This window comes from Coturnix japonica, chromosome 4 (genome assembly GCF_054131305.1).
Source record: "Coturnix japonica strain WE chromosome 4, WE-NBRP24, whole genome shotgun sequence".
Classification (NCBI taxonomy): Eukaryota; Metazoa; Chordata; class Aves; order Galliformes; family Phasianidae; genus Coturnix; species Coturnix japonica.
In genome coordinates, this window is record NC_140666.1 from 43242583 (window position 1) to 43263222 (window position 20640).

General features: G+C 42.7%; 1 protein-coding gene across 7 annotated transcripts in view; it reads left to right on the forward strand.

Moving 5' to 3' along the window:
- Nucleotides 1-19702, forward strand: part of CXXC4 (CXXC finger protein 4) — a 92857-nt gene extending 73155 nt beyond the window's left edge. The window contains exons 5-8 of one of the 7 annotated variants that reach the window (XR_014945814.1): nt 37-416; nt 908-9823; nt 10025-10197; nt 11587-19702. The gene's annotated coding sequence lies outside the window, so the exon portion shown is untranslated. Of the gene's footprint in view, nt 1-36; nt 417-907 lie in introns of all 7 variants that reach the window. The other 6 variants (XR_014945812.1, XR_014945816.1, XR_014945813.1 and 3 more) reach the window with 6 other exon arrangements.
- The last annotated feature ends 938 nt before the right edge of the window (nt 19703-20640 follow it).

The following is a 20640-nucleotide window of genomic DNA, read 5'->3' on the forward strand; positions in this document are numbered from 1 at the left end:
AACTTCTCTTATGTTTTATTCACTTGTTTTCATTAGGTAAAAGAATGCCTTGGCATGAAAACCTGTCCTGAATGCACAGCGTGCTTGACAGATATATACAAAGGCTTGAAACCCGAGAGGAGAAGCGGATGGTTGCAAGCAAAAAAAATCTAAACAAAAGAATGGAATTAAAGCCAGCACCAGGGCACGTATTAATACTGCGCGGCTGTCATTGCTCACACTGATTCCTAGGAGCGATGCAGAGCATTGTGCTCAGCAGGATAAGACTGACAGACCTCGAATATGAACCCCCACTGCCTTCTAAAGAGGAAGGGCTGTCCTTCTTATCTTCGGATTGATCCTGACCACTTTACTGCAAGAAGCTGCTGCTTGAATTTCAGATGTTGAGTGCTGGTATCTGCGATTGGCCATGCACGGTAAATCACATGCTAATGTTGCTCTGTCTTGACTGGATGAGAATAAACATCATAATCAGGAAAAGGCCTTGGAGGAGCCACGGCGGCTTTAAATCTCTCAGGGAGCAGCAGCAGTTTTGGGAGAGGCGGCTGATAAAGCGGATTAGGGAATTTTAGAAAATTTAAAACCCGCTCCTTTCTGGGCCACACAGGCTCTGCCGAGGGTGTCATTGCTGGGAAAATTAGGCTGCTGGGAAATTTATTGCCAGGGCACTTCATTTCCATTTCAATTTCTCCTGTTCCAGTTCCACACGTGTGCCCAGTCCAGGGCTGTGATCAGATCCTGCTCTCCTGCCTTAACCAGCACCTGCCCCAGGCATTGCCCACACTCTCTTCAGGGTGCTAAAGGCAACTGCAGGCTGGTCTTCCAGCCACTTGAGGGGAGGAAGGGCAGCCAACAGGTCTTACAGAGGTCATTTATTGCTCTTTTTGTCATATTCTCATCCTTACAGGAATTCCCATGGCTGATGTGTTTTGCTCAGGAGCTCACACCAGAAGAGGTAGGCACAAGGCAAGGACACAGCATCCTGTGGCAGGCACCAGTGGGGCACTGCTGGGCTCTGCAGCTCCATTTGCCCCTCAGCCAAGGTGATATTTAGCTGCTCCCAGTGGGGCTGGAAAGTCTGAAGATGTCTGAGGAATGGAAGAGTGGCAAACAATGATATTGCTGGTGATAAAGCAATCCTGGAAAATGTTTGGATGAATTTTTTTCAGGAGATCTGCTTCACCCTGCCTCTGCGCTCTGCTGATGTTACCCTCTGTAACAAAAAGGTCACCAGCAGGAAGATGTGCAGGTAGGAGTACCGCTAGGTGGATATTCCTAAACATCCAGCACACCAGCAGGCACAGGTCAGGAACATATTGCATTAGCTCTGGGCCTGAGCAGAGTTAGTCAAAATAGCTTGAAAAATGGAACACATTTCTTAGTGGAGGAGTCTCAGACCTAGCACGGATGTCATGAATAGCTGAAATTATGTCTAAATTTGAGAAGAAAGAAAAAAAAAAAAACTTCCTCTGAAGTGTGTCTTGCAACTGCAAATGAGGCATAACTTGGAGAATCTATCAACTACGATGAGCTGCTATTAGCATTTCAGTTACATTTCCCTTGAAAAGTCAGGAAGGGCTGTGGCCCCAGATCATGGGTCTCTCCTGACATGTAAATAGGTAGCACATATGGAAATGGAGATGTCCCGGGTGTCAGCACCTCGAGGTGAATGATAGCTAGAGGTGGAAGAGTGGAGAATAAATGTTACTGCAAGAAAAGTTGCTGAATTTCCTTTTGAGAGACTGATAATCCCGCAGGCTTCTACAGAAGCAGCTTTTGATTATCATTGCTGATGATATTAGAAGACATCTCTAGAGTCTGTCCTTTAAAAAATGTTTCCCTGGTGCTACTTGAAAACATATGGGTTGGGAACTGAAGTGAAAAACTGATGCTTTGCTAACTCTCTTGGCACGATGGAGGCTTAAAAATGATGTGCCTGATACCAGAGATGCATTTTTAACAGTAAATGAAAGCAGACTGCATAAAAATTCAAAATACTAGACTGGTAAATGTGGATGAGAAAAGAATTTGGAAGAAGAAAGAGAAGCTGGTTAAAGGACCAGATGAGAAAAGGTGGATCAGTTCAGCTGGGCTTAACAGGAGCAGCACTATTTGTGTTGCTTCGTCTCACTGAAGGTGCAGACACACACCAGCAGATTACAGAGGGGGCTGAGTAAGCGAGGTCTAACAGAGCATGTTCAAATGCAGCACTCTCCAAAGGGCTTCATCAAGTAACAAGATGGACAAGCTCAGGATGCTGCTTGAATAGTAACAGTTTGGATGGAGAGGGGACAGAAAGATGGAGCCAGGCTTCTTCAGTCTAGAATCTAACCCATGCCAGACAGTGGTCTGCTGATGGCTGTGGTATCTAACACAGGCACAGCATCTGGAGAGAAGTTAATGCCCCATTTCCAGTGGCTCTTATCCATAAAACTAAACCTGTTTCCAGACAACATACATTAATACTCAGAATGTGTCTTATATTGGAATGTGTCTTATACTGGAGTTGGATGAGGTTAGTTTTGCTGATTCATAGAATAATAGAATCATTAAGGTAGGAAGAGACCTCCAAGATCATCCAGTCCAACTGTCCACCTGCCACCAATATTCCTCCATTACCCATGTCCCTAAATATCACATGTGCATGTTTCCTGAACACCTCCAGGTACTGTAACTTCACCACCTCCTTGAGCAACCTGTTCCAGCACCTGACCACTCTTCTGGGGAAGAAATTCTTCCTAATATCCAAACTGAAAAGGTTGTATAGGTTATAAAGACCAACAACCAAACCATAAAACACCTTATGCTGATACCGCATTAATGTCTTCACTGTGAAAAATTCTGACCCTTAGCAAGGGAAAAGCTGGATAGGCTTCATCCCATCAGCTTTACTAACTGTAAAAAAAAAAAAAAAAAAAAAAAGAATCTGTTGAAGTTGCTACAGAAAAACTTTTGACAAAAAGATACTTCGGAAAAGTGCTGAATCTTCAGAATCACTGCATCTCTTGGCTGGTCATGCATTTTCTGAGCCTCTGCCAGTAATTACAGCTTCTGAAAACTTCTGAAAGCAAAAAAGCATCCCCTTCCATGGCTTTCTGTTCCACCTCTTTGCCTCTTTTGGGTCCATTAGTCAGCACATTCATACCCCCACAGTCAGATGACCAACAGATTGGTGCTACAAAAAACAGCTTGGCCTTCCAGAGTGCCAGGTGATGGACTTCAGGAGGTTTGGGTGTAGTCATAAGACAAAACAGCCAACTGCTTTTAAGGTATGTATCCTGTGCCAGCATGGACAAACTCCCCACCTACTCAATTTCTGTAAACAGGTCGGATATTTCCCCAGAAAATGTTAATTAAGATGACAGAACATGCATTTTTGGTCTATGGTGGTTACAGTGTCTGCTGGAGCTATAAAGCTCTGCAGAATCCTGAAGAAATGATAGATCCTAAAGACAGATATTGCTCTTAGCCACAACAAATTAGCACAATCTATTTCTCAGTTTTTCCAGGCTCTGCTATAACAGTCTCTAACCAGGAGCTTATCTTCTGTTCCAAAAGCTGACATGGATAAACTGCACCTAGCATTGCTCACAATTCTTACAAAGAACAACGGGTATTGCATTTGGCTACACAGAGAAGTTTTATTTCAGTGACTTTGGGTGCTGAGATTTCTCAATCCCAGCCATGACTTCCCATTAAAAGAAGCTTTTATGCTTCTTCATCCAAGAGACAGATCATGTTCTGAGAAAATTCAAACTATTTTATACTAGCCTATGTCTAAATTGAACAATGAAAATTGTTATCCTTTATGACCGCCAACCAATTAACTGACCTGGAGATAGGGAATTAAGCCAGTCTTACTCCTTTGAAATGACAGCTGAAATAACAGCAGTACAATTCCTTGTCTCCTGTTTGAGTGTAGGAGAGGAGGATGGGAACAGGATATCGACAGACAAAAATCCTGCCCTTGTAGCAACACTGAAATGCTTCCCATTAACTTCTGAAGGGCGGGATCTCCCCGTCATGTCACACTTTCTAGGAAGGCATTCATAAAATCAGGTGAGCAAAGCATGGTGCTTCTGCTGTGATTTATAATATTCCACAAATGGTTCATCTAAAAAAGCTCTTTGAGTATTCTGTACTGCCTTCTGCTTTCTTCTTCTGTCATCCCTCAGCATAAATAGCAATGGAGTGAGGAGTGATCCCTAGCTCACTGAAGGTGCGTGCCAGTGAACTTGTAATATAAACACTATCTGGTGAAAATGGATTAGGGGCATTTGGGCATAAAACCAGGAGTGTATGGAGTGTCAGGGCTGTGGCAAATTCATCAGCATGGCGGACTGCAGCCTTTCCATGAAAGATGGAAGATTCTTCAGCCTGAAGAGCCAAGTGCCAGCTTGGCAACTGGGAAAGTTTTGCCTTTTGCATTGCTACAGATAACTTTGTTATAGGAACTTAATTTAATTGACATACAGTTGCTTTCATTCCAGGATAATACCATCCAAGGTTACACAACTCAAGACAAAAAACACACATTTACATGGAAATAAGCGAGTCTGTATGAGGCATTATATTGGCATAATTATTCTTGTTTAAAATCATGCCTCATCTATTATGTTTTTTCCAGAGCATCCGATCTTTAGGCGTCTGTTGATTATGCAGCACTATGTGATAAGGCCATCATGGATAACATCATTGTGCTTTTATATATTCTATCAAATCACAGACAAACATCACCTCAACACACATTATTTCAACAAAGCGTATGAAAGCTTGTAAGACAACAACAAATAGACAAAAATAAGCATCCATTCTGGTACCATTTGCCAGTCAGTATAAATTATTTGCCAACAGAAATCTGGCTTGCAAGGAGAAAAGATTGTTTTGCCTCCTTATCCCCCAACTGCCATTGCCATCACTGGACTCCCATTGAAAATGAAAAAGTTGCTTCCAGCTGTCTTCCCTTACCCAGCAGAGGTTGTTTGGCACCAAGTTTCTATTAAATGATGTAATTAATTAACTTCCATGGATGGCAAAAGATGGAAACGAAAGCAAAAGTGCAAGACAGTCTCATGCAGATGAACATTCCCCACTTTCACAGCACCGCTGTGCAAGTTCCCATTTGGGGCCTGTAGTTCTTGATGATGGTGGCATTATGAATTGCCCACAGGGACGGACTTCAGAATGTCAAAAGAATTAGGGCTGTACTGTCAGAAAATAGGAACATGATCCATGCTGAGTGAATGAACAGTTTTTTCAATGTGTTTAGATTTAAAATCTTTTTAAGGGATTGCATTGCAGGCTTCAAGTGCCCTAGCAAATCATTAGTGATAATAGGAAACCCAAGCAGAATTATAGCAGCTATTTCACCACAAACTTGACCATCCAGCCCTGTAAAGAGAGTCCTTTCCAGCTCTAAGTCATAAAAAATAAATATGTCACATTCCCACCAATCCAGTGGGGAAGGGCTTGATTAGAGATGAAAAATGGAAGCGACCCATATTGGTGATATTTTTGGCTTGATATAGACTTAACAAAAAGAATGGACAAATTCATAAAAGAAAGTTTCTATAAGAGCTGTTTTATCTCTCAAGAAGTTGGAGGGCTGCAAATTGTTGCAGGCTGGGGAAAGACCTCGGGGGGACCATCCTTACACGCTTTTTCTGTCGCTCTGTCTGGGTACCCACTGTTGGCTGCTGTCAGCAGCTTCTGGACTCATGTTCCAGACAGCGACTTCAGAGGCAGATCATAATTACGGATCTATTTTTAGATGCTCTAATTTTGGCAGGAAGCCAAAAGTTGTAATAAAACAGCTTTGGTGTTATCTGTCATCTCCAGACATGGAAAAGAGCCATGAATTCAGCATGGGGGTAGATAATGTAGATATATTAGAATGCATTATTATCTACAGGGTTGCCTATTGCCAGTTTCATTTTTATTGCATGGCAAAGGTCAGCACCTTTCGGTTGCTCAGAGATCCCAAAGGATGACAAATTACCAAGAATTCCTCTATTCAGCATATATATGAAGCCATCATAAAAGAATATCAGCATGGTGCTAGCAGTCTCTGATCTACATTATATGCTTCTTTTGGCAACGAAGATTTGTCTGCCATTGACGGTGGGCATATAGTGAGGGATAAAATTTAATACAGACAAAATGAAAGTACGGTGGCACCTTACTTGTTCTTCAGCTGAAATGTAGCTCACGTTAACAAGATTCACAAGTCTCTGATTCCGACTGGAAACTGAACTGTGTTTGGTTTTGGGAAACTGCAAGAACATTTTTATTTCAGAAAGCCTTACTGTTATTCCTACCAAAAAATAAAACAGGTCCACTTTGACTTTTTTTTTCTTCCAATTAAAACCAGGAAAAAATGGAATGAAGGTGCCATAAATATGGGGGGAAAAAATGGATCATTTAGAATAAGGATAAATGGGCTGTGCTTCCATAGCTCACTCTTCCAGGCACAGTGCTTTCATGGCTGCCATGTGTGACAGGCTTGGTTGGATCCTTCAGGACAACTCAGTCTCATCTAGAAGAGATTGCACTGAGAAACTTAGTTGGTGATGCTTAGGTGAGTAAACTGTTACACTAATATCCCAGTGCACTGGCTTATGAGTGGTGTTCAGGTGTGTTTAAACATCCAGGGACATGCTTGAAAAGAACCTGCTCGTTCTAGATCTGGAAACTCTGGAGTCTGGCACACAATGGGAAAACAAGAAAAGTTCCAGTGCATGAGACAGAGTTCACATACCGGGAGCTTTCAGGGAAGGGTCCAAAACCTGTCATTTTGCCCCTAAAGCTTTATCCTGATTAGAGTACCATTAGATCACCTCATTATTTCATCTGAAGCTATACCACTTTACAACCATTGAGTCTTTACTTCTTGTAAGGCTCTGGCCTCATTGGTAACCCATTGGAGCCAGCTGCCCACATGGATCCCTCATTCTGTAAAAGAGCCTTTAAAGTTTGTCACTTTGTAACTATGTTAAAGTCTCCTTGTTGTAGGATCAGAAGAGGCTAGAAATGCTCAATGGACCTTCCCTTTTGCCTCTCCTCCTCTAATCCATTTTCCATTGGTCTGACAGAGTCTAGAGATGGTTGCACTTCAGGCCACATTGCGAGACCCATCCATTATTCTGCCTTTTGCCAAAGAGACTGATTTGAAGGGGTGTGAATTTTTGTGAGGCTCAGGAAGTGTTGAATTGACTTTTCTGTCACTTTCGCTACATTTCCCTTTCCGTGGGTTACAGCACTGATGGAAATGTCCTCACAGTCTGTGATAGGCGCGTTCTAGAAATAGCACGTTAAATAAATGTGAATGTTTTTAAAAATTAAGAATCCTCCACAAGTTCTAAAAATACAGACAGTGTAAGTAATGGACCGGAAATAGCCACAATGTTTGTATTTTTGGCAATAGATACACAGCAGGAAGGAAAACTATGCAGTTTAATTTGCTACTTGGTATTAGTTCTTAAAGTATTTGCCAGTAACGGCAACATTATAATTTGTAGAATTAATTAATGATCTGGCATCTGATTTTGATTCATTAATGCTTAAGCCAGCTAAGTCTCAATTATCCTCTGGACTATTTATTCCTTAACAAGCTTTTAGCTAATGTGATTTTGAAAATATGAAAATAGGTCTTAGCTTGTCTTTAAGAAGTGACAATATTTTAACATTTCTCTGTAAAATAAAGAACCTTTCTAAATATATATTTATATATTGTGCTGCTATAGTTACATCCCAAATTAGACTTGGGGATTTTCACTGTATGCCCTAAATATATATTATATTTATACGTACCTTGAACCTGACTTCAATTTAGACTTGATTAAAAAATGTACTGAATTGGAAACTGTGTAATAAAGGATGCCTAAATCATACTGACCCAGAATAGCTCACTCCGTCAGACAGTTAGCAAATAAGTGCACAAGCAAGCAGATGATACGAGAATTCAAAATTAACTTTATTCTCAGAGGATGCATAGACTAGCAGATAGCATCTGATTCTATCTGCAGAGGTGTAAATCCAGAGTAACGCCTTGGCTGAGGTCTCGTTACCCTGAATTTGATTGCTTATCCTGCAAATGATCAGAACCGGGCTCTTCAGTGCCCAAGGCTAGGTTAAAGCAGCTGAAATAGCCAGTGTTACTTCATGACATTTTTGTGATGCAACTGGAAGCCTCTACCGATTTTCACATATTCATTATTTATAACAAATCCATTTACCAAAGTAATTTAAAGACTCTTGAAATTCTCTCCAAATGACTGGTATTTTTGAAAGTTCAATCACCACATCCTTTAGGAAAATCTCCCCGATGGAGTTACCTCTTGTGCCGCAATTGTATTATGATACATTCAGAGGCTACAGCCATTGATTTGGGATTGCCAGGCACCAGTTTAAGAGCTCATTTGAACTCGTTTGGGAAAGTTGCTTCTACTGCTGGGCTCTGAGGTGATGTTTGTGCCTGCCATCATTGTACGCTGTCCCCACTCACATCAAAACAGAAATGCATTATTATGGAGATGAGTAAACAAATGAATCAGGGATGTTTTATAACCATATAAACCAGCTCAGTTGGTCATTTTGGTTGCTGAGATTTGTTCCGAAGGTATCTTCCAAACCTTTCCGATATTATAGAGATGGTAAAAAATACCAAACTAAGCGGTTAGTGTTATAGAACTTGGAATAACTAAACTACTCCTGAAACCATTCTTTTCCTAAGAAGACATCTGATGACCTCTGAACACTGGCATTTGTGTGTAACACCACTGATGGTGTCAGTGTAGTTAACTCTCACCTCACAATGCTGAGACGCCAGCTAGTTTTCCCCACCCCTCTCACCAAGAAATCTGAGACAAACATCTGAGAGCATCTATCTTCCCTCCCCCTTTCAGATCATTAAATTCAGCTCCTATCAGCCAAAGATGGGAGGTCAGTCTGTGACAATATGGAGAGAGCTGTAATGCTGACTCTTCTTTACACCTGAGTAAACACCTTCAGCCCAAATGGCTGCCCTGGATGTACAGAGTGGGGGCACTGCTCACATTCCAAGCTGACTATAGTTTTAAAAGTCAACTCCCTCTTACTAAGTTAAATGCTCTGGCCCACAGAATCCATTCTGTGCTTCTTCAGGGACAGATCTAAGCCCTGCCTACATGGCTGGCGCATAACTGGGAGGTCACAAAACCAGTTACCACAGGCATATCTGAGGCAACAAAGAAATAATGTCCAGCTACTGAGGTACAAGGAAAAGTGCCAGTTACTGGTGTTGTTATGGCAAGAGTACTTTCAGACTAAGAGGTAAGCAGAAGTGGTTAAGCTCAGGCTCTACAGCTATGGATGGACTGCTGGAGGCACCATTCTTCTCCGTTCCCTTGAGAAAAGGTTTGGGTTGAGAAACAAGAGCAGCCCTGCTCACTTTTAATCATCTGAATGTGGGGGAAGGAGAGAAGGTGGAGGCTTGGTAAGAAAAATATGCAAAGCTTAAAAAGTTCCAGCTGCTGTTCTCTAATGGAGGCTTGGTTCCTCACGAACGGTGGAATAGTTAGGCCACCTGGTGGTAAAAGGCGAGCCAACAACCTTTGCATTTTCTGAGGCACAACAAATAACCTGAGGAGCAGATAGCACAGGGAACCGTCATAGGCTGCCGTGCAGCCACCGCTGGGAGATGGCTGCCAGCTGTGACCTCTTCCAGCTCAGGTGCAGTGCAGAACAGGGGGGCCCTCCCTCCATCACAGCCTGCCACCCCAGGCAGCTCCTGCTGTGCCAGGGAGGGAGGTGAAGGAGAAAGCAACCCAAGGACCTCTGAACCTAGGTAAGCTTATGAAGGGGTGGGGAGGAGGGGAGGCTTAATTGGGTGAGCAAGGACCTCTGTCCCTAAATGGAACACCAGGTTTGTGCAGGTAAATCAAGTGAGGCTGGTGTGAATGGTCACAGTTACACTTTTAGCATTCCTATTTTAATGAAGTTCTACAATGTAGTTTTCACTTCTATGTCTGTCACTTGTTTCTTCCAGTAAAACTGCTGCCTAGAAGTACCGCAAAGTGTCAAATGTAAATGCAGAGTGCAGAGATGTTGGCCCTGCTGGTGGGGTCCTTCATAGTGCTCCCAAGTGCCAATATCTAAGAACCAAGCTGGACTGCACAGCAGGGCAATGCCAAGGAGTGTTCACAGATGGGCACAGCACAGGTAAATGAATGTTAAAGGAAATCTGTTGGGTGATGTGACTCTTCTTAACAAAGGAACTACTGTTTGTTTTGCCCAATTCTGCCCCCTGGAGCTTTCATCTGAGCATTGGGAAAGCAAGCCACTGTGTCCAGAGTTGCTCTCTCCTTGCTTGTCCCTGTCTGGTTCCCTCAGTGCATTCTCCAGCACTTGAAAATTCACCCGACTTGTGACTCATGCTTTAATCTTATCCAAGTCACAATGTTTATTTCACAGGATGCCCAATTAAACAGTAATTCAGTCTGCTCTGGAGTTGTTTCCTTCCCATCTGGTGATTGGTATAACCTGAATAATGTAGGAAGCACAGAAGAAAACACAGAAATCAGCTTCAGTGATATTGGGAGAGCAAGCTACAACTTCTCCTATTGAAGAAGAGGGGAAAAGAGTATGCACAAAAGCATTAAGAAGGGTCATCATTTCTGATGCTCCCCGACTCCTAAGAAGAGAAGGGAAGGATTTCAGATTGGATATCAGGAAAAATTTCTTCCTTTGAAAGAGTTGTCAGGAGAACAGGCTGCCCATGGAGTCACAATCCCTGGAGGTGTCCAGGAAACACAGATGTTGTACCGAGGGACGTGGCTTAGTGGATAGTTGGACTGGATGATCTTGGAGGGCTTTTCCAATGTTGGTGATTCTATGATTCCAAGATGGTGCTACCTGGGCATGTATTACAGACTCCCTTAAGCCAAGGGAACAGGAGCAGGAGTGGGGCTGTGCAATTCACACTGGGTGAAAGAAAATCCACAATCCCACTTTCCCTGTCCCACTTTTGCCCTCCGCTGTAGCTACTGCAGGAATACCTGCTCCTTGCACCTTGCATCCAAGGTGAGTGCTAGAGCTCCACAGTCTGTAAGAGAAGGAGCAAGGTCCTGACTTCACTAGCTGCACACTAAAGTCCAGAAGTCCTAAAAAGTTGGAGGGGTTTTTACCATGGCATAGAGCTGCATGCTTTTTTCAGGCCTTTCATCCTCACACAGGCAGGACCAGTGCCACACTACTGTATGGGAAATTGGTAATCACAGCCTGAACCTCTGATTAATCAGCTGAGGCAAGTGTTGGGGCAGCTGTAGGAGCACAGGTGAGAGTAATTTAGCTGTGCTCCTGGAAGTGGTGAAACTTGACTCCTCCTTCTCTAGACCTCATTTAAGGGCTGACCACCTCTAAGGCAGCATCTCTTGGAGACTGCTCCTTGGTGGAGATTGCCTCAGCAGTTCCCAGCAGACCAAAGGCTTCCATACAGGTGAGTTTTTCTTGTAAATAACCGTTTGGGTATTTACAGCTACCAATTTTTCATTATTATCACTGTACAACTACCCACATAGGCTTGCTCTTTTTTGCTATCTGCTCCTCCAGGTGTGATGGCAGCACTCCTCTGCAGCAGTCCAGGCTCAAGCTAGAGGCATAGAAATAGAGACGGAGTTCTTCCCAAAGAAATGTTCCATGTGTTTTACTGAGGCTTTCTAAAAAAATATAGATTAATTGTGATAATTAAATTTCCCTCTGAGTGATTTCTTTGATAAATGGGTCTAGTTAGGACTTTCAATTAAGCACTGGGCCCTGCTGTGAAGTCAGACTTAGCTTCGTGTTCCAGGCATTTATTGCCTCATTTACAGAGACAATATGAATTATTTCATGTTACACTGTTTTCTTTATCTGTCTTTTTTTTCTAAGTTTTTTTTTTTTTTTTTTTTTTTTTTTTTTTTTTTTTAACACTGGTATGATAATTCCTATTAACCCTTCCATGGGGAGCCAATTAGAAAAGGATGGTCAAGCAATTTTTAATTATTTTGTGATGGTTTAATAAGCCTAGTGGAAGCACAGTGCTTGAAATCTCTCTTCTGTCTGCACCGCAGCCCTTTGCTGCATAAACTCACCAGTTTGTTGCTGTGCAGACTCTCACAGGCTCCCAGGTGGTGATAAAAGGGTATGAAAATAACATCAACACTGACCCCAAGGACTCCATTATGATGGATGGTGGTACTATGCAACAATTCAGAGCACTTCAGTGTTTTTGCCTTGCCCAAAATTCTGGGTATATGGTAAGGACTGCCTGGAGAATTACAGTTGTCAGGGGGCACTCCACCTTGAAGGCTGCTGTGCTCTTTAAGTTATATCCCTGAACTGGAGGGCAGCTGTGTGGCCATTTTGAGTGTGGACTGAATTAGTTAAGGTGCACAGTTTGTACCGTTTTACTATGAAACTGGGGCTGTTGGCTTTCTTCTCTAATTACTGGCATTGATGGTTACAGAACACCCATGTATGTGATTGCCAAGCACTGTTTCTAGCCATAAAGAACAAGCACTTCACTAATTTAATAATAATGACAATAATAATAACAGTCAAACAAAACTAATCCAAAAGAGGGTCTACTTTTACTACAGCATCCCCATCCAGACACCAATATTCACTGTCATTGATAACAGGGAAGAAAAAAGTCTACTAGACTTAGGAAATGGTTTTAAATTTTTATGAGCTCTCTGTAATGCCATCCGCAGCTACTCTAGCTAAGATGAAATCGCAAGGTTTACCAACTGATCTGCTTTGAGAAATAAATCAGAAACTAATTGTCTGACATTAGGAAAGAACTTGTTTTTTCCTCCTCCCCACCCTGTCCAACGTAAGTATTTCTGTTTTCTTTATACCATGTAGTATATGTGAATGTATGTGATGAGAACATATATATATTTATTATTACACTTGGACTGATCTTCATGCAACCCATGAAACTGATACGCTTCCTGTGTGAGAGTTAGTTAGAGATATACTTTAATTCTTATTAAACTAAACCTTTACGGGGGGCAGGGAGATTCCAAGGGAGTCTCTGCCGTGTAAAGAAATCGTGCTGTCTTTTCACAAATGAATCTAAGCACAGTCGGACCTCAGATTGTATGGAGCAAGAGATGTGAAATGAGTTATGAGTCTGAATAATTGACAGAAATTTCAATGCAATTAATACAAAGTCAAGGATGTGAACTCGTTGCTGATAAATTAGGGTTTGTGGACTGTTATGCCATGGTAAATCCAAATGTCAGCCACCCCCCCCAAATTTTTCTCCCAGTGTAAAGCAGCAAAGCCCATGCTTCTAATGCAGATTTGTTATGCTCTGGCATATCTAATTTCTTAAACCAGAAAGACAAAGATGACTGATGCCAAATAGCGAGAGGGTACGTTTTAAAAATCCCAGTGCTATTTTAAACATAGGCTAAAATGAGACCATTGTGTGGTTAATATTTATCTTGCATCCTCTCTGGTTGAGGCACATCTTGTCATATAGGGCTATGCTGTTAGAGTGGTTCATGGGAATGATGTGCATGACTCCTCTTGCTAATGGGAGCTGTGTGCATAGAACAATTTAGCTGTTAGTGCCCTAAGGAGAACTTGAATAGCAGTGGCTTGGAGAGCAAAACAAAAAGAAAGCTGCTAAGGGCATTCTGAAAATACACTCGCTATTCTTTTCCTTCCCAAGCACTGCTGTGGTAAGCAACGGCTTCAGAATTCCTCTTTAAACAAGTGACATGAAAAGGAAAAGAGCACGACTTTGTATCAACGGCCATTCAGAACAGAGTGGGTCCCAAACTAACCTTGAGGGTAAGGAAAGCTGGTGGGGGCAGGGTGCTGTGTGGCCGTTCCCTTTGGTTTGTTTCGCTTGGTTTGCTGGTAGTTTAGAGAAAGCATCCCTCATGGGAGCGTTCTGACCCAAATATCTGGGATGCTGTACAGAACACAGGTAGGCCAGGATTTCAGAAATACCACTGCCTACAGTTAGGCAGCCAGCAAAGCACATGAATATTCCACCCGGCCCCCCACCCCCAGGCCATGAGATTGCTTATGTATGCATTTAAGGCTAGAGTGCTTAAGTGCTCCCTTAGGTATAGGTTAGAGAACTTAGGCATGGGTGCGGGCATGACTGAGCCGTCTGCTATTGTAGATCTTGGCCGGAGGGGGGCTTTCTGCATTTGATTGTTGTGTTTGTTTTATCACTTTGCTTGTTGAGGATTTTCCCAACCGAGCTGTATGCAGCAAGCTGCCTTTAAATGCACTGCAAAGCCTGCTGCTGAACCTTTCCTCAACCTTTTAATTGTGGTGTAGGCTGCAGATGCACGGGTTGTTACAGCTCCTAAGGGTATGGCAAACATAGTAGATGGGAGAGCATCTCCTCTTCAAGGCAAAGCTAATTGCAGACTCTTCCTCATTTCCCAGTCAAACCTACAAAAACCTAGGATATTAAAAATGCCAAAGAACAGTGTGGAAATCACCTCATGTACATCTCTTAACAAGTCAAAAGGTGGCCTCAGGTACTGGAACAGGATACAGAAACCCTGACTCCAATTTCCACTCCCACCAAAAGATGTATGTATGGCACTGGGCAAGACACTGACCATTTGGTTCCAAATATGTAAAAGGACAATATACTTTTCTGCCTTTTGAGTGATGGGAGCCTAGAATCCATTAGTGACTGAGAGAGGCTCAGATGTTAATTCTTAAGTGCTTAGATACATCAGTAGAGGAATTTTCCAAAGAGACATTATTGAACAGACCCATGTATTCTTTTTGGTAATATTCATTATAATGTGTTGCTGTATATCTCTATTCCTGATGTTTTATTTATTACAAAATACTAAAGCTTGGGTTTCCTTACAGGGATTGACTTGGAGGAGTTCCATGGGGAATGTAAATGTTTTCTATGTCATAAGATTAATAACAAGAGGAAAAAGAAAAAACTAAGGCTGCCGTTTGATTGAGGCAATAAATAAATGCCTTCACTTTGGCTCATGGTCTACCATCTAAGTACAAGTCTCTTATGCTTGCTCAGTCTCTTTCTTAACTGCCTCACTATTTGTGTTTTCTTCTACTTCTAGAACTAATGTACTAAATGTTGGCAAAAAAGAAAACCAGCCAACCCTCCAAAACACCTAACAAATATCTCTCCGTATTTCCTGAATTGAATGTTACCGTGGGACGGTCCCTGTGACACCAACAGGAAAGCCAACTTGCTATTTAGTTGTCAGGTCCTGCCCAAGTCTGACTATTAGTGACAGGAGAGAAAAGAAGCCAAGCTGCTGAGACAGGATTAGTTTAAAGCTGAGGAAAGGCTGACATTAGGCAGGGGAAAGTATTTAAATTAGTGAGTTTGAAGAAGCTGAGTATCTCACATATAAATCGGGGCTAAATGTTCTGACTACACTCTTGTATCTTGTGTTACAGAGGTCTACTACATCATCCTGCCCATTCCATTACTCATCTTGGTTTCCCTTATGCTCACTGATGTGGTCTTCCTTCAGGGCTCTTTTTGTCTTTCATTAATAATCTCTAATCATTAATTACCTCTGTAACCCAGTGGAATGTCTCCATTACCCTAATCGCTGCTCTGAAAGCGTTTCAGGAGCTCTCTGCTTACAAGGCACTATATAAAATGCAGGGTGTTATTGCCACTAAAACTTCCTGTGGTTTTTATACTGTTGCTATGAGGGCTGCTCCGAAAGTAATGCCTCCTATTTTATGAAGTTGAGGCCATGAAGTTGAGGTTGAACCTTCCCACCAATATTCATTAAGGCACATTAAGTCACTTTTGAGCAATTTGGATTCTTAGCTGATCCCAAAGATCACTCACTTTATGAGCTATACCAGACTAAAGTGAGCTCTCTGTAGACAGCTCTGCAATTCAGAGCCACAGAGAGTCCTTTCTGAGTGTTCTGCAATGCAGCCATGTCATACCCTCTCCTCTCTCCAGCAGGGACCGGGCACAGCTAGATGCTGGTCAGAGCACATTGCAGGATGGAAGCTTTAAACCCGTTCTGCTAATGGAACTGAATTCAAGTCATAACAAAAACAATTCATGACTCATTTCTGTCTGCCTTTAAAGGACTTTAAAAAAAAAAAGGGGGGGGGGGGGAAGGTTAAAGCACCTGTGTCAGTTAAAGAAAGAGATGCTCCATTTATACCAAAATAGCTAAAGATTAGGTTTTTTAAGTAGTTTTCTACCATGTACAAAGAGCAAAAGGAGAGGTCTAAAGACCTTCCAATGGCTGCGCTTCTTTAAATTCCTCCTGCTCTTTATAGCTCTCCTGTTGTATTTTTCTTGAGGAAACAAAAGCCCATAAACTTCAGCCTTCTTCCCCCTGCCCTGCCCTCTTCCTGAAGAAAATGATATGAAGTTAAAAGGTTGTCCTTGGGTCTGCTGTATGCTGCCTGACACAACAAAAATCCCAAGCACTGAAAGGGATTTTGATTAAGGGCATTTTGGCCCGCGTTTAGAACGGAACACGCAGTGCTGCTCTTCTGTTTTGCCCTTTGCTCGGATACCACAAGGCACAGTCTGCATCCATGCGGTGTGCTCTGCCCGCAGCCTGAGATCAATGAGATCTATGCAAAAAGAGAGCACCACAGCCTGTTACTGCTTTTATTTATTGTCGGTGTTATTAGACCACACAGGAACCCTAACCACAAATATTGTCTGAAGCACTGTGTAAACACTGAACAGAATGATGGCCCTGTCCCAAAGTGATTACAAACTAAGCAGAGGATGGAAGGCTACAGATGAATGCAAAAAGACAGATGGAGAATAAAGGAAATGAGAACAGCTCAGTGCGGCTGACAGCAGTAGTACCTCACCAGCAGCATAAAGGTTGTCCAAGCTTTTGTGGACGTCACAGCAAAGGAGGGCTTTAAAGAGATCTTGGAGAGCTACCAAAATAAATCTGAGAGCCCTTGTGCAGTGTAACCTCCAAGTATAAGAGGGGCCACAGAGAAAATGAGGATGAGAATGTAGGAGGAAGGTAACACCGGACAAAAGGAGAAGGTATGTTTCAGGGTTTCAGCAGTGTTTAAATGTTACAGCTGTCCACATTCCCGGCCGTGTTCAACAGCGGTCCCTTAGTTTGCTCCTGACCAGTCCTGCTGACCCATATCCCACTCTAAAAAGGTACATGAGGATGGAGCACAGCTGAGCTGGAAGCCGACTCAGCAAGCAGGCCAGTCACTGGAGCTGCTCTGTTCCCTGTTTGTGCCTCCTGACAATGAGAGATGATAGGTGGGGTCCCAGGGGGCCTTGAGAATGAAGATAGGCAGCTTATGTTGATGTGAGATAGGCGAGGGGGAGGAGGTGCGGGGATGCCAGGAGAGGGGTGACATGTTCAAAGTGACAGACTTGGAAAATGATCTTTGAAGCAACAGCAGCATTCAGTATGATTAGGGTAAAGGCAATCCTGCTTGTGTCGGGGCCAGAGAAAAGGATGCTGCAGCAACAGAGCTGTTAAATAGTGAGAACTTAGGCAAGGATTTTAGCTGCAAGGAAGAGCAGAAGATGATGCACCTTAAGAGCTGGATGATGTAGGGGCTGGGTGTGGGGTGGTATGAGCAGCTGAAAGATTGAGGCTTTACCTGCATGTAACAGAGGTCAGAGCCGATGCTGCCATGCAGTCATGTGTGACAGATAGCACAGTATGCTGTACGCAGCGTCAGGAAGCAAGGTGGGTGCAGGGCTGGGGGCACAGAGGATGCGAGCTAGCAGAAGTCCAGCCACTGTCTCCCCCTCATCTCCTGCTCAGCTCTTCTCTCTGCAGCTATTAAATGCAGACAACTATAGGGAAGCTGCTTAGGATAAACCATCAACTGAGCCAAGAATTGAAATGCAGTCCTGGTGATATTTCTGTTCTCACACGGTCTGGATTCTGCTCGCATATACCCACGAGGCCGCATCTCTCATCTAACTCAAAAAACACAAATCCTTTCCTCCGTGCTCAGTAATAAACTGTGCAGACATTGTGCAGTTTTCTGCTGTATTCCTGGAATAAGATTACCAGCAAGATTAAGGCCTCCGGTTTTGAAGGGAGATTTCACAGGATTAAATATTATCCAGTCTACTTCTGAAACCGCGGATAAAATGCAAGAAAAGACAATGAATTATATTACTTCAAATATAACAGACTGAGATGTTGGTAGACGGGATAATGGAAAAAAAACAAACGTTTACTTTCTGTACAGAAGTAACACCTGGGGAAGGCGCTGCGGGGCGGCAGTTCCAAATGCTACCAGCAGAGGGCGCTAACGACGCTCCGTTTGACTTAGGGGATGGAAGTCAAGATTTCCCTGGGCAGCTTTTCCCCAGCAATAAATCAAGCACAAATGAATAACCTTTGATTTATCATTCCTAATGGAGATGTACATCATACCGGCGTGTCATCACATTTCAGCGTTGGCCATTACGGTGCCAATCCTGTAGTCATTTTCTTCCGCATCATAATCAGCGATGAAGATGTACATTTCCGATCAGCACAATTAGATTTGCTCGTTTCTTCACGGCAGCTGGGGGCACTGGGCAGAATACCTGCTTCGGCTGCCCCTAACCCGGCGGGGTGTGCCCGGGGAGCGCTTCCCCACGGCACATCCATTGGGGATGGCGGCAGCGCCCTCTGGTGTCCCTTGGAAGACGCAACAGTGTAGAAGAAGACGGAGAGAAAAATTATGTTCTCTCAATGCTTACTTAGTAAAATACCTTTTATTAATGAATGTGGTAGCTGCATATGTCACCCTCAGCTTCCTACTTTCACCTTAGAATGAGTTAGTAGTGCCCTGATTAAAACCGTACAGTTCTATAGCAGAGCCTTGGATTTGGTCAAAACTCTTCATATTAAACGTTGTGCAAAATCAGAGCCTCAGACCTGATCCTCTTTGAATTTCAAATCCCCAGATGTGAACTTGCACAGATTAATTCTGGGTCAGCACGATGAGCAGTAGGAAGAGCCTGTGTTCCTGGTGTGGCTTTTTGTGGGTAATCCTGCAAGAGCATTTCATTGTGAGACTTTATGGGTTTTATGAATGACTGAAAGAGAGAGAAAGGAGGTGTTTCATGACTGTGGGAGAGACCTAGTATGGGAAATTGGTAATCACAGCCTGAACCTCTGACTAATTAGCTGAGGCAAGTGTTGGGGCAGCTGTGGGAGCACAGGTGAGAGTAATTCAACTGTGCTCCTGGGAGGAATGGAGCTTGACTCCACCTCCTCTAGACCCCATTTAAGGGCTGACCACTACTAAGGCAGCATCTCTTGGAGACTGTTCCTTGGTGGACACTGCCTCAGAGTTTTTCAGCAGACTAAAGGCTTCCATACGGGTGAGTTTTTCCTATAAATAACCTTTTTGCTATTTACCACTATCATCTTTTCATTATTGTCACCATACAGACCAGCATCCTATTCACAAAGTAAGAAGAAACAACTGACAATTATGACATGGGATTTATAGGTCACTGGGAACAGAAGATGTAGGAAGAAAAGTGCCAAAGGTTATTCAGATGAGCAGAGGTTCAGAACAAAGATTAATTCTGTACAGTGTCTGACAAATGGAGCTTCATTTTTTGTTAATTTTTAGGCATCATTATAATAAATGACTAATATTAATAAAGAAAATCCAGTTAACTGTGGTCTTCAGCTGTCCCCACTTGAATCTAAATAAAAATATCAAGATACATGAATTTGAACTCTGTTACTTTGCCTACATCCAGCATTTGGTCTGCTACAGCAGCTGAATTAAATTCACCTGGAGAGAGAAAAAAAAGAGTGCAGACCCACAGCTGGTATGATGGGAAAAGACAGCAAATAGGGGAATTAAAATGCATTATCAGGCTAAAGATAAACATTCTGGCCATGAGAGTCTTGGACAAGAAAGTAGAGTTTGAAGTGCAAAGTCAGTATATTTGACAGATAAGTCAGTGTTTGAGAGGAGCTTCTGACATGTAAACCACAATCTACTGTTCTAATGCATCTGTAAGTGCACCAGAACTTTCCAGTGCTAATGGATCTGTAACTGCCCCACTTTGGTGTAGTTCCATGAAAGTTCAGGCTATTGCATCTAGCAAAGCATCTGTTCTGCACATACAAACCCAAGAGTTTTTAAGAATCTGGGGCAAAAAGATGTAAGCTATGTAAGCTACTGCTGCTTTGCTCAGCAGGTCAGCTGATCTGAAATTACTAAACCCTGATTCAGCTTTGTCTTTGTGCATGTAGACTTGGTTTTTTCCTCTGAGAAATGAAGTCAGAGATTTCTTACTCAACGCTTTAATTAATTCTTGTAATTCTGAAAGAATAACTGTCACGTGGCTGGTAACATTATCATGCATTCCTATTTTCTTTTTTTACCATCTTAGAAAAGCATGTTGTCTCCTCATTGGGCTAAATCCTCTGTATAAGCTTTCCCTTCAGCTCACTATATTTCCTGTCATTGACGAAGGGCATCGCCTTCATCCCAGAACAGGAGGAGCCTTGGATTGGATCAGCCATTTCTCTGCCTGTGTGCATCTGGGAGATAAGGAAACAGCACCCAATCTTAAAAGAAAAGATGTTCTTCTCAGTAGCATCTGTATGTTTCTCCATGCTTCTCATTTATTAACTTTCACGTGTGACACATGTCCAA